This window comes from Neofelis nebulosa, chromosome 14, assembly GCF_028018385.1.
Source record: "Neofelis nebulosa isolate mNeoNeb1 chromosome 14, mNeoNeb1.pri, whole genome shotgun sequence".
Lineage (NCBI taxonomy): Eukaryota > Metazoa > Chordata > Mammalia > Carnivora > Felidae > Neofelis > Neofelis nebulosa.
The window spans coordinates 1,806,164-1,818,896 of record NC_080795.1 but is presented as its reverse complement, the minus strand read 5'-3'; positions in this window follow the sequence as shown (position 1 = coordinate 1,818,896).

The following is a 12,733-nucleotide window of genomic DNA, read 5'->3' as shown; positions in this document are numbered from 1 at the left end:
TCATCCCGGTATCTAATAAATGAGAGTGTGACAAGGGACAATTGTTAGTGTCCAACTCTCCTAGCAGCCACCTTAACATATGTTTGATCACGTACATGTGACGAGCATTTTGCTGTAATTTTCTAACAAGTAGGCTCATCCTCCTCTTTCCTCTCGAACCAGTTCCAAATTGGGTGGGGGACGGGACGTGGGGGCGTGGAAAGAAACGTATGCAGATACCAGTGCCCACCACACCTCGGCACCCCTGCTGCCAAGAATGCTCTTGGGGGGCAAGTGGAGGCCAGTGGGGAGGAGGAGGAGGGCATGCAAGAAGAGGGTTGGGGGCCGCTCCCTGCTCCCCCCGCGAGTGCCTGCGGCTGGTTGTGTGCCAGTCTGTAGCACAGCCGACCTGCGTGCACCCTCGGCCTCCAGGGCTCCCTCACGCGAGGAAATCTACAGGAGCATCTGGCAAACAGGACGGAGCCGGCGCGCCGGCCCAAAGCCCCTAGACACTGGGCCCTTTATTTACCTGTCGCCCTGACTCACCGGGAGGCGGGCGCTGCCCACTTGACGGTAACATGACTAACGGGGCGTCCTGCCTGGACTTGACGCCTCCCGCCCGGCTTCCTGCCCCCGCGCACTGGCGTGCCCCCCGCCCCGCCCGCGCGCCAGGATGCCCACTGGGCGAGCAGCGCAGACAAAGCCGGCTCTCAGAGGACCGCGCCCCGGGCCGCCTAATTACAAGTCCCTGCACTGCCTGACGTTCCTCAGCTGACATGCCCGGACCTCGCCGAGACCTTCACGTGAACCGCGCGCACAGGCGCGTCACGTGGCCCGCCGGGGAGCCGGGCCGGGCCCGCGCGGCCCCCCGCCGGCCCCGCCCCTCGGGCCCCCGCGCCCCCCGCGCCCCCCGCCGCTGCCGGCGGGGATCCACGGGCGGGGGAGGGGCGGTGCGCGCGGGGACGGGCGCCTCGCTCCCAAAGACCAGCGCGCTTCCGCTGGGACTGACTGCGCTGGGGTGCAAGCCCCGCAAAGGGTTCAGGGCTCCCCGGGTAACAGGCAGGTGCACAGCAGAAACGCTCCTGGGGCTTCCCGTCCCGAAATTTACTCCCTCCGCGTGCTCTGGCCCTCCTGCCCCCGGGTCAGCCGTGTAGACGCTTACGCCCATCAGGTACCCTCGCGGTTTGGAACGGACGGTAAAGCGAACCCCCCTGTTAAAACACGTGCACCGCCCGAACCGCGCTTGCCCCGTTTTCGGTGCTTCAGAACGCCACGAAAGCGAATGAACAGATAGAAAGATCGAGCAGTTGGTGTCCCCATGTATCGCCTAAATTCTATACATAATATCTCTATAAATATACTGCTTTAGCATAAGATACAGATACTACTTTAAATAGCTTAAAGTTGTGTGTGTGTGCGTGTGTGTGTGTGCGTGTGATCTTCATAGGATTCCTATTGAGGTATGCAGCAAAGAACAGGTATGATCTCCAGTTTAGGAGGGAAGAAACTGAGGCTCCAAGAGATTCCACTTTCATGCCCCCAAATACTTCACACCTGCCTAGTGAAGGTAAGAATGAGACAGCCTCCTAATTAGGACATGTCAGAATCCTGGTACAACATAGAAATTGTTGAGCCCTGGCCACCATGGTCCATGAAGAAAGGCAGCATCGATAGGAAAGGGCCCTGCTACAGGATATTTGACTTAGAAGGCATGTGGGCTGTTCAGACATCACTGTAGTTCTACCCACATGCCTTCTCCAGCCCCCACCCCATCTTATAGCCACAGCCCTCACATCGTGTACTGTCCACAGCCACTCCTGCATCGTTGTTCCTTCCCGTTCCCAACCGATAGATGCCCTCTGCACCTGGCCCTCTCACCCCAACATCACTGCCACCAACAGACCCTCCCTGTACAGTCCTAACCCTTCCCACCTTCCTACTTGGCTGTTTCCAAGGTCTGGTTCTATCATGGTTGGAGAGCGGCCTGGCTTCCAGAACTTCCATCTGGATCCCCAGCTCCTTTCCCACTGCCCTGATCACTGTTGGCTCTGGAGCTCAGAGACCTGTGGGCTTACTGGAATCTGAGTCACTGAACTGTAGCTGGGAATACAGCCTTGCCACACTGTGGATTAAACAGGATTGTATGGGCTAAACCGAGAATACAACCACAATCGATAGCATCATTTCTATGAGAAATAAATTCTGACTTTGAAACAACCAACTCGTCAATTAACTTTGAGATCACAATGTGTTCGCAAACTGCAAAATCCCCGTGGTTAAACTGAACAAATATCTTGTCTCAGCAAAGTTGACTGCTTATTAAATATTACTTGTTGAAAAGAAAGGCACTGCCCTAAAGGTGTGAGGTGTTACAGGTATATTTTCTTTGCTAATTCTTATTTTAGCTGTTTTTGTATGAAACCAGATCTCCACGTTTCTGTTTCTCTCCTTGCTTATGGTCTGAAAATCAAATCAATTGCTTGGGTGCCGATGTGAAAACCCCACGAGGAGCCAGTTTACCTACTGAACAGGTTAGGCATATTTTCTATATGTTTACTGGGCATGAATACTGAAGAAAAGCTTAAATATGTTTGGAAATACAAAGTCCCCTTACTGGTAATTAAACAACAACAACAACAACGAGCTGGACTTGAATATTCATGTGAAGATCTTGCCCGGCAAATCCTACAAATTATCATCCATTTAGTAACCACATGTGACGTCATCCCAAGATCTATTGGACTTCACAAGATTTCTGTCTAAGTGTAGAAAATAAAAATGCCTGGGGTGCCTGGGTGGCTCCATCGGTTGAGCGTCTGACTTTGGCTCAGGCCATGATCTCACCATACATGGGTTCGAGCCCCACATCAGCTCTGGGCCGATAGCTCAGAGCCTGGAGCCTGCTTCGGATTCTGTGTCTCCCTTTCTCTCTCTCTCTCTCCCCCTCCCCCACTCACACCCTATCTGTCTCTCAAAATAAATACACACTAAAAAAATTTTAAGAAAATATAAAAATGGCTTCAATAGCCACTGATGTGAAAAATAATGGGTAAAATGACATTGTGTCGTGTGCCTTTTTCTCCTAAACTAAAACTTATTTATTCGTATAGGACCTTGGGGGGAGCATTTTGGAGATGTGAGTTGAACTGATTGAGAATCCACTCTATTTGAACAAATTTTATCCGTGTTTCCTAAAGCCCGCTGATTCTTACAAGCAGTAAATCCAGTACAAAGCTTAAGGAAAATAATTTTATTCCAGAAAAAAGTGAGAACTCAATCCCCTAACTCTTAAGATGTCAAACGTAAAGAGAATGGATGCAAGCTAGTGTTTAGAAATTTTTTGATGTGTGTTTTCCCCCCGTGTAGGAAGGGAAATTGTGTCAAGCTGACAGTAATGTCAGTAGAATACCCTTTAGTGCTGATCCTCTGTAGCAACAATTACCATCTCCCACCCACTTAAAAGTCCAGTGGCATTTTGACCAAAACCGCTCTGATCTCCCACCTCAGTGGGCTTTTCTGGAATCAAACAAGGGCATTTTTGCGGGAAGGAAGCCCATGGTGTTCTCAATCTTCTGTGGGTTTCTTTCTAACATAAAGTTTAATTTTAGTGTTACTATTTAGGAAATAATTTTTAAGCAACATATGGACACAGCTGTGTCTGTTTGGTATAGTTTTGAACTTGAAGTGAATTACATCTTCCTTTAAAAGGGGGCAACTTTCTACTCCTTTGTTAAAGCAGAAGTCAAATAATTACAAATTGATAATAAACATGTCTAGAACTTTTTCTCCGACGTAAAAATGAAGAGATACTGTCCATGACCTCTGTTCTTATTTGGTCTTCCAGTTTTCGGAGAGAACTTTCATCTGCTCCAGAGTAGGAACTTAATGCATAAACATCGTTGAGGTTTTAACACTCTTCATTTAGTTTGATAAACAAGAAGGGAAAAAAATGAAAATGCTTCCAAAATTGAACGGCTAACTCCCTAGCCAGAAAAATTTCCTATCAGGCAATCTACTGACCATGTAACATTAAAAATGAAAGTGAATATATTAAAATACATTGTATAGGGCAATGGATGTGGAAATTTTTATCTGTTTTACACCTTTAAAAATTTTTTTAATGTTTATTTTTGAGACAGAAAGAGACAGAGCATGAGCAGGGGACAGGCGGAGACAGGGAGACACAGAATCCAAAGCAGGCTCCAGGCTCCGAGCTGTCAACACGGAGCCCAACATGGGGCTCGAACTCACGAGCGGTGAGATCATGACCTGAGCCAAAGTCGGACGCTTAACCGACTGAGCCACCCAGGCACCCCGATCTATTTTCTACCTTTAAAAGATCATGATAGGGGCGCCTGGGTGGCTTGGTCGGTTAAGCGTCTGACTTCAGCTCAGGTCATGATCTCACACTCCGTGAGTTCGAGCCCCGCGTCAGGCTCTGTGCTGACAGCTCAGAGCCTGGAGCCTGTTTCAGATTCTGTGTCTCCCTCTCTCTCTGCCTCTCCCCTGTTCATGCTCTGTCTCTCTCCATCTCAAAAATAAATAAACGTTAAAAAAAAAATAAAAGATCATGATATATATTGACCTTTAAATATATGGCAATGCTGTCCAAGAGACTTTCTTGCAAGGGTGGGAATGTTCTGTAATTGGTGCTGATCAATATGGTAGCCATTAGCCACAATGGCCATTGATCACCTGAACTGTAGCTAGTCCCACTGAGGAACTAAATTTTAACTTAATGTGATTTTAATTTATTTAAAATTAAGCAGCCACCTGTGGTCAGCAGCCACAGTATTGGGGAGCCCATCTATGCAGCATAATGGAGCAACACAAGGGGTTAAAATGTCTCAAGTGTGATGAAACTATGTATGGAAGAAGCAACAAACAGGAGGTGTAGGTAGAGTGTGGGTATAGGCAGAATAAAATCAAATTAAACACTTCCTGACACTGACTACAAGTGATAATTGAAGGTGCCTTGAAGTAGGCAGACCCTGCCCTGAAGTGTAACTCAAGTACGGGTGTTTTAGCCATGCGTGGATCGATTAATAAACTAAAGGCAAAGGACAATAGATCACAAACACGTTATGCCTTACAATCTGCAAACAGAATAAGCAGGTGGGAAGAAAATCGGGAACACTTGGGGTTAAAGAAATCCCATATGGTGGATCTACGTCATCGTACATTTGTCTGAAACCTATAGAAGGTGCAACGCAAGAGTGGATTTTAATATAAACTAAGGACTCCGGGCGACTGGTGTGTCAGAGTAGGTTCATGGATTGCAACAAATGCACAGCTCTATGGAGAATATTGAGAATGGGGCAAACTACATGGGAAATCCCCTGCATCTTCCTCTCAATTTTGATGTGAACCTAAGAATGCTCTAAAAAGTAAAGTCTATTAAAAAAATTCCAGAAGGGTTAAGGAGGGATCAACTCTCCAGATGTGGTGGGAGGGGATTCCAGATAGTACAGCAAAGAAGACTGAGCCCAAGTGTAAGAGGAGGGTTCGAAGGAGTCAGGGAGACAAGAGGTGGGCTAGAAGGTCAGTAAAGACAGGTGGGCCAGGCAGTACAGGGCCTGGAATGCCTTGCTGGGACAGTTGGCCATTTCTCTTGTGGCCATTTGAAAGACATCAAGGTCAATCTTTAGAGAAATGTATATCTAACATAATGGTTGCAGATGGATTTGTAGAAAGTGACATGGTGTTTTTCATGTTAATAAAAACACTTGGCTGTCAGAACAGCTTCTTATGTCTCATTTACCAAGTTAATTTATGGCATGATACCCTTTGACAAAAGAAATCGTTCTCTAACTTTCAGTGTGTGCAATCCTCTTAAGGCCTCTCTCATTTTTTTCCCCTGTTGTCTTCCTTTTCTTACACATTCCCTTTGTTACTACTTTCTCCACTTATATGAACAGAGGCCATTTTTTTTAAACTCTCTTAGATGCAATGATAAGTAAAGTTGCACTGCTCAAGTTGGGCAATACGGACAACATCTTCTCAAAGACAGAAGCATCTGGGTGAAGGAACGGAGGGGGTCCACATTCATGGAACAGTACCATGCGGTGGACGTGAGCCTGACATTGACAGGTGGACACAGCAAGGAGATCGTCAGGAAAATATCATCCCCTGCTAGAAAAACAAGCAGCAGCTTGCCCAAGGACACAGAGCTCATTAGTAGCAAAGTTGGAACTAGAACTCAGGTTAATTGGGTGGATCCCACTGTCAACTTCGGCAAAGGGTATGGCCTCCACAGTTGCTCCCTTGCAGGATGAGTGCACCAGAAGCTAGAACTGTTGCACTCAGCTACCACAGAAGAGGGCCACAAGGACCCAGTGCTACCCAACGGCCCCCTCGGGGCCTCTGACGCACGCGTGACAGAAAGCATGCACATGTGGTTTACTGACCCTCAAACAGATTTCCCTGAAAGGTGGTTGGTTTCTTATTCTGGTATAATCCGAAATGAAACAAAGAATCATCAAAATCCACAGGAACGAACGTTGGTCCTTCTCCACAGAAATCACCTGAACCGCCCTGTCTTCATACCCTTGCTGTCTCCCGCTGAAGTGTAACGTGAGGCTGAGCCCACACACCCAGCACCCGGCCCTTCCCCTCGGGGCGAGGCAGCCAGCAGGGCTATTTCAAGCTGCGCTCAGACCTGGAGACGTTCATCCACCCCCACCCGGAGCACAGGCCAAGGTGCAGCCTGCAGCAAGGGCCACTGCGGTGACCACGCGCTCAGGAATGCAGACACCTGCAGGAGCAGGAACGGAGAGTAACAGTCACCTGTCCGGCCTGATCCACCCAGGTGGAAAGGGTGGGTGTGGGCATGACTGTGAGTCTGGCTTTGGCCTGTGGAACAGAAGGAAGGAAGCCGGCACCTGCAGGGTGGAATGCAGCCCGCTCCTCCCCGACAGGGCCAGCTCCTCTGACAAAGGGCTCTCTCCTCCTCTCTGGCCCTCCTCTGTCACAGCCACCGAACGTGCCCCCGGGAGGATCCCGATGTTTGTTTGAACATGGATGCCACTTTGCCTGTCTACAGCCCCGCTCTGTCGCCCCCAAGGAATCTGGGCCTCGTGGCGGCATCTTTTCTCCCCAGGAAGAACAATCAGTGACGGAAACGGCTAAGGCGAGAAAGGGGATGTGGGGCTCTTAGCCCACTGCTCGTCTCCCTCCTTCAGCGCATCGGCCACAGAGCTCTCCCATATGACCTGTACCTGGGCAAACACACACACATATGCACGCACACACACACACACACACACACTGAACATACACATCTGTCGACCTTGCACAGCCCCACTGAAAACCCCCAAGGGGCCATCACTTGTGTGGAGGGGGACACAAGGAGAGCTGGTGGGTGGCTGGATGGAGACGCCCTGCTGAGAGCACACAGAAGAGGAGTGAGAAGGAGGGCAGCTCCACCTGCCCCCACGTCGCGGGGTCCGGGCAGGTGGAGCAGAGGCCCCTCACGGACGGGTGGTACTGGAGTTGGTGGGGACTTGGCATTAACGCCAGTCCTTCATACCCTCTGGGCAGTGGAGCCCCCCCACCTTGCTGCCCCCGGGCTACACGCAGACCCTGCGTCCCCCCAGCCCTGCTATCGATGTAACCTTTGCGTGAACTTCCGTGTGGCCCTCACTTGTCATTTTTTTCTCAGCTATTTCTTGAACAAATCATTATGCTGCTAAAATGTCAAATGCTGTTTTCCTTGGCAGATACAGAGCCTGGGGGGGAAGAAAGCGCATTCCTACAAGTCTTTTTAAACATTGCAGGGGATAATTGGGACGTTAACCCAGACGTCACCAGGCGGGGATCCTTGGTGCCGTCGCAGCCGTCCAAGATGCCCCGTCAGACAGACAGGGATGTTTCTGTCACTCAGGACAGCGGTGCCCAGTGCCTGCTTTCTTCCCTCCTTGCAACATGACTCCCCAAGGAAGCACCTACAGGGTCCATAAGGCTCTTGCCCCGCCCTTTCTACTTCAAAGACCCTTCTCTCTCTGGGAGCCCAAACTGAAAGCAGGTCTGAAAGTGTTCGACTGGTGGTGAGCCCCAGCCCTGTCCCGAGTGGCCCTGCAAACCCGTGGCATTGATTTGGTGCCTGGGGCAGTGTGGGCCGTGGGGTTTGCATGTTTGTGGAAGGAATGCGGGCATTGTCCAGGCTCCTGCAGCCCCAGCGCCCTGCTCACCGCATGCCTCGCTCCCTGTGCCTCCAGGCGTCGTAAAACTCCTTGGACCTCTGTCCTTCTGAACCTGGGCTTCTCAAGGGAATTTGCACTTTCCCTGCACCCCTCAGAAGTCTCAGGGAAAACGTCTCACACACACACACACACACACACACACACACCCCGTAGCAAATTCGAGTATGAAGTCAGCCATGGAAATTTTATTTAAAACTCTTGGGAGGAGCTGTGTCGCTGTTGGCAATAGGCACCCTGCACCCTGTAAAGAGAAGGGCCGTCTTGCCAATCTTCTGAATGTTTTCCTGGAGGGGGAGGTCCCGGCAGGTTGGGGATGAGGCCTCCGCAGGCCGGCAGTTCACCCCCTTCAGCCCTGGCCGCCCAGAGGACCCTCCCCACCCCACCTCCCCATCACCACTCACAGCAGATCGGCAGCCAGCCGGCAAAGGGTTACACCCATTTTACGAGCTGTTAATGAGAGGCAGGGCATCAGACCTGACCTACCTGTGGTCACCTGCGTGGGAGGCTCAGCGGAGAACATCACAGGAGGACCCAGGCTTCACAGGGGCCCATTAACTCCTGCCAGGGCCTGAAACACCCTTCCCAAAGACCCACAAATGCAAGTGGGAGGCTAACAAGAAACTGCCCTGAGCTGTGTGCTCAGCAAGGGGACATTTTGCTGGAGGCGCCTTATCTCTCACGGCATCTGCGCTGCGGGCAGGACTCTTTTTCTTTGTCTCTTACAGGGAACTGGACACCCTCGGCCGGCAGCTGGACGGGCCTGTGGGAGCCTCCCTCTCGGAACAGGGCTTCACTGGTCCGCCAAGAGCACGTAGGGCGCGCTGCAAGCCGGCCTGGGAGGCCCTGCACAGCGCGCACCAGGCAGATGACAAACACCCTTGTCATTCAAGGGTGAGTCCCCCCCCCCCCCCAGCTAAGACGCCCGTGTAGCCGGGGGGGGGGGGGGGGGGGGGATTCCAAAGCACTTCAGACGCTCTACGTTCTTCCAAAAGGGTGGATCGCAGACCGTGAACGCTTTTCTCGGCCACACGTCGTCTTGCAACAAACGCACGAGGAAGGGACTTAGCCTTGTCGCACTGAGATGCGATCACCGCAGGGGCAAGGGGCCCATCTGCTCCAGGACCGTGACAGCAATCACGCAGAAACGCCCTCCGGGACCTGCAAGCCTGACACCGCTTGCATAGACGCCGCTCCCATCACGGCCCGTGGACCAGCAGCGTGGGCGCCCTGCGACACACACACACACACACACACACACACACAACGCACACTGAGGTCTGTCTGCGCGGCCGCCAGGCACCGCGAACATTAGTGTCCCCTGGACAGCCACCACGGACGCCACGCGTCCTCACCACGCCGTCCCCGAATTCAGCACTACCTGCCGTGGGACACCCCCGCCGTCCTCCACGCCCCCAACGCCGCAGCAACACCACGTGGCTGTCAAGCCCTGTTCTGACCCCCGGTGACGCCCAGTGGCCCACAGAGCAGAGCACCACTGTCTCATGCTAACACAGCGCTGTGTGGACAGCCAGGACTCCCAGCGTGACCCACGGGCCACCGCCGCATGCATCCCGGGGCTCCTGACCCTGTGACCCTGCTCCGGTTCCCCACAGAGCAGTTTGAATGACCCCCCTTGTGCCCGGCGTGCGGCAGCACCCACCTCCGAGGGACCCCACCTGTGCCACACTCACTGGAGCCATAGGGTTCCGTGACCCATCAGCAAGGGCAAGTCCTGGGTCCCGCCCTCTATTCTCTCCACACCCACGACCGACAGCGGGCCAGGGAGCAGGATGCCGGCCAGCTTCCGATGCTGCCACTCTGTGGTCCAGGGAGAGGGAAGATGCTCACCGGGGACCCGCGCGTCTCCACACCCTCACGGGGGTCCATGCCCTCCACACCCTCCACACCCTCACCGGGTGCCTGTAGGAGAGGCCACACGGGACTCACGAGGGATGCCCGACACTACACTTCCCTTTCAGGGTTCTCCAGAGAAACAGAACCGGCAGACATTTACCTGTGGAGAGGGACCGAGGTATTTCGACAGGTTGGTTTACATCATTGTGGGGGCTAACCAATCCCAATTCTGCAGAGCAGGCCAGCAGTCCAGAGACCAGGGGAAGCGGCAATGTTGCAAGTGAGTCTGAAGGCAGTCCAGAGCAGAATTCCCTTTTCCTTGGGGGACCACGTGTTTTTTGTTTTGTTTTTTTTTTTTTCCTCTAAGGGTCTTCAACTGATTGGGTGAGTCCTACCCACGTTATGGAAGGGAATCTGCTCTATTCAGAGTCTGCTCGTGTTAAATGCTAATCACATTTTTAAAATACCTTCATGGCGACGTCTAGACTGGTTTTTGACCAAATAGGTGCATACCGTGGGCTTACCGCATGTAAGACTGAGCACTACAGTGTTCTAAGACCCAGTCCCCACCCTAGGCTCTGTGGAAAAGCAGCTAAGTCCCCTGAAAGGCTGCCGGCATTGCGCTCTCTCCCCGTGCCCACAACAGGTGAGATGGCTTGAGCCCCCCTTGGGACACCCAGCGCTCTGCACCACCCTCAGCCATCCACAAGATCACTTTGCCAGGACACAGGTAACACAGAGGATACCTGTGCTGTAAACCACCCCCCTCCCCAGCATGGCCACGGAGATGCCACGCAGGCAACCCCGATCCCTGAGATAGAGATGGGCTCTGCTGTCCCAAAGCTCAGTGTGGCTGGTGGGCAGCGCGACGGACCTCCAGGTGGAAACCCTGTGTTGTGTACATCCTGGAGCAGCAGGCCTGTCACCCCCGGGGACCCGGCGCTTGTTCACCCTCCCCGCTCCCTGTGGGCTCGAGGACCAGCATGCTGGCACCTACCGGGAGCAGGAGCTGGCAGGGCCATCACGTGGGTCCCCGACCCATGTGCTCAGCACCCCAACTCTCACACGGGTGTCAGTAACAGCAGCCAGGCACCGCCTGGAATGCCCCCCGGTGTATAATCCCCCAGCCCCGGCACAGCAAGCGGGCAAGCCCCTGGACTCACAGCCAGCATGGCTAGTATAGCCCGCATTGCAACCCCTCCCCTGCATCTCGCCCCTTCCTCAGACGGGGCCCGGGGCCAGCAGCACCACCGCCCTCACCGAGGGTATCCTGGGGACGAGTCTCAGGCCCTGCTCAGAGCTGGCGGGTTATAGCCCCATTTTACCAAAGCCCGGATCACTTGAGTTCAAGGAGCCCCTCCTAAGGTAGGAGCCCAGGGCTCTCTCAGGCTTAGGCTGCTTCGACTCCTGGGAGCGTATTGCATGAGAGTCTCCATAAAGAGTGCCGGCAAACTGCAAAGAGTGTCCACCCTTCAGCCAACTGTTTTTCACAGGCTACCCGAGTGGGATTTTTAAAGATGGCGAAGTCTCATCAAATGGATCGTCTATCCCCTATCTTCCCATAAGTCAGTTAGACTGAAAACAACCCAGGGATTACTGCGTGCAGGGTCTGCAGACGCACTGTCCGTAACACTTTGTAATGAAATGCCCCCACCTTGGGTGGAAGTGCCCCCCCCCCCCCCCAGCACCTTTTCCCTGCGCAGGCGCAGGGGCACGTAGCACCTGTCAGCTGTCTGCCACGGACCCTCCTGGGCATCGCATCCAGCTGGCCAGCTCATCGCCCCTCTCCTCCCAATAACCCTACATTTTACAGAACCGGAGACGGGCCCCAGATTTAGTGTGCTTTTGTCGTTTGCATTTTGGCGTCATAATCTTTCATTTTTCAGCCTGTTTATGTCACCCATCCCCTAGGACATCAAGGGCCCGCGGGCCAAGGGCGGAGGGGGGTGGGGCTTAAGATGGTTCAGCAGGAATGCAGGGAAAGAAAGCCAAATGCAGCTCATAATCAACTTCTGGCAAGTACCACAGGACTTTGCAGTAGGCCAATGGACTGGAAGGCAGCAAACACATTCCACACTTCTAGAGCGGCTCTAGAACTCCACCCCGGGGCCCCGCTGACATCATAAATCAGGGAACTCACCGGGCCTGAAGCTTCCAGTGAAGAGCTAATAATCCACACTTTGGTTTAAAATGGAAAATGAGAACAAAGTCAGAGAGGCTCAAATCACAGCATGCATCTCATTGAGTGAAGGTGGTAAACACCCCAGTCATGATTCTAAGCCACCAGGCCAAGGGAGGAGGAAGAAGCTGGGCCTCTGATTGAGGTGGGGGCGGGCGGGCGGGGGGGGGGGGGTTTCCATGTCCCTTATCTAGGTTTTGCCCTGGCAGCAAGGTCAGCACGGGGCAACTTTCAGATAACCAAGGGGAATTCAGAGGCCAAGGATGCTTCTCTGCCTGATGTTCAGGGCTCCGGAAGGAGGGTGCCTCTCAGGTCACCCGCTACCCCATCCACGAGAAATGAAATCACACTGAAAATGTAGTGAGATGCGACGAGCCTTTTAAGGACGGACGGCTACGGGCGGTTAGTTTTCCCCTTTGTAGTTACCACGTGGCAGAAATGAGCGCCAGAAATTCCCAGATGGCCCTACAGATTGGAAAGCTAGGAGAGGGATTAAGGTAGGGACCATGTGGCCGTGCCA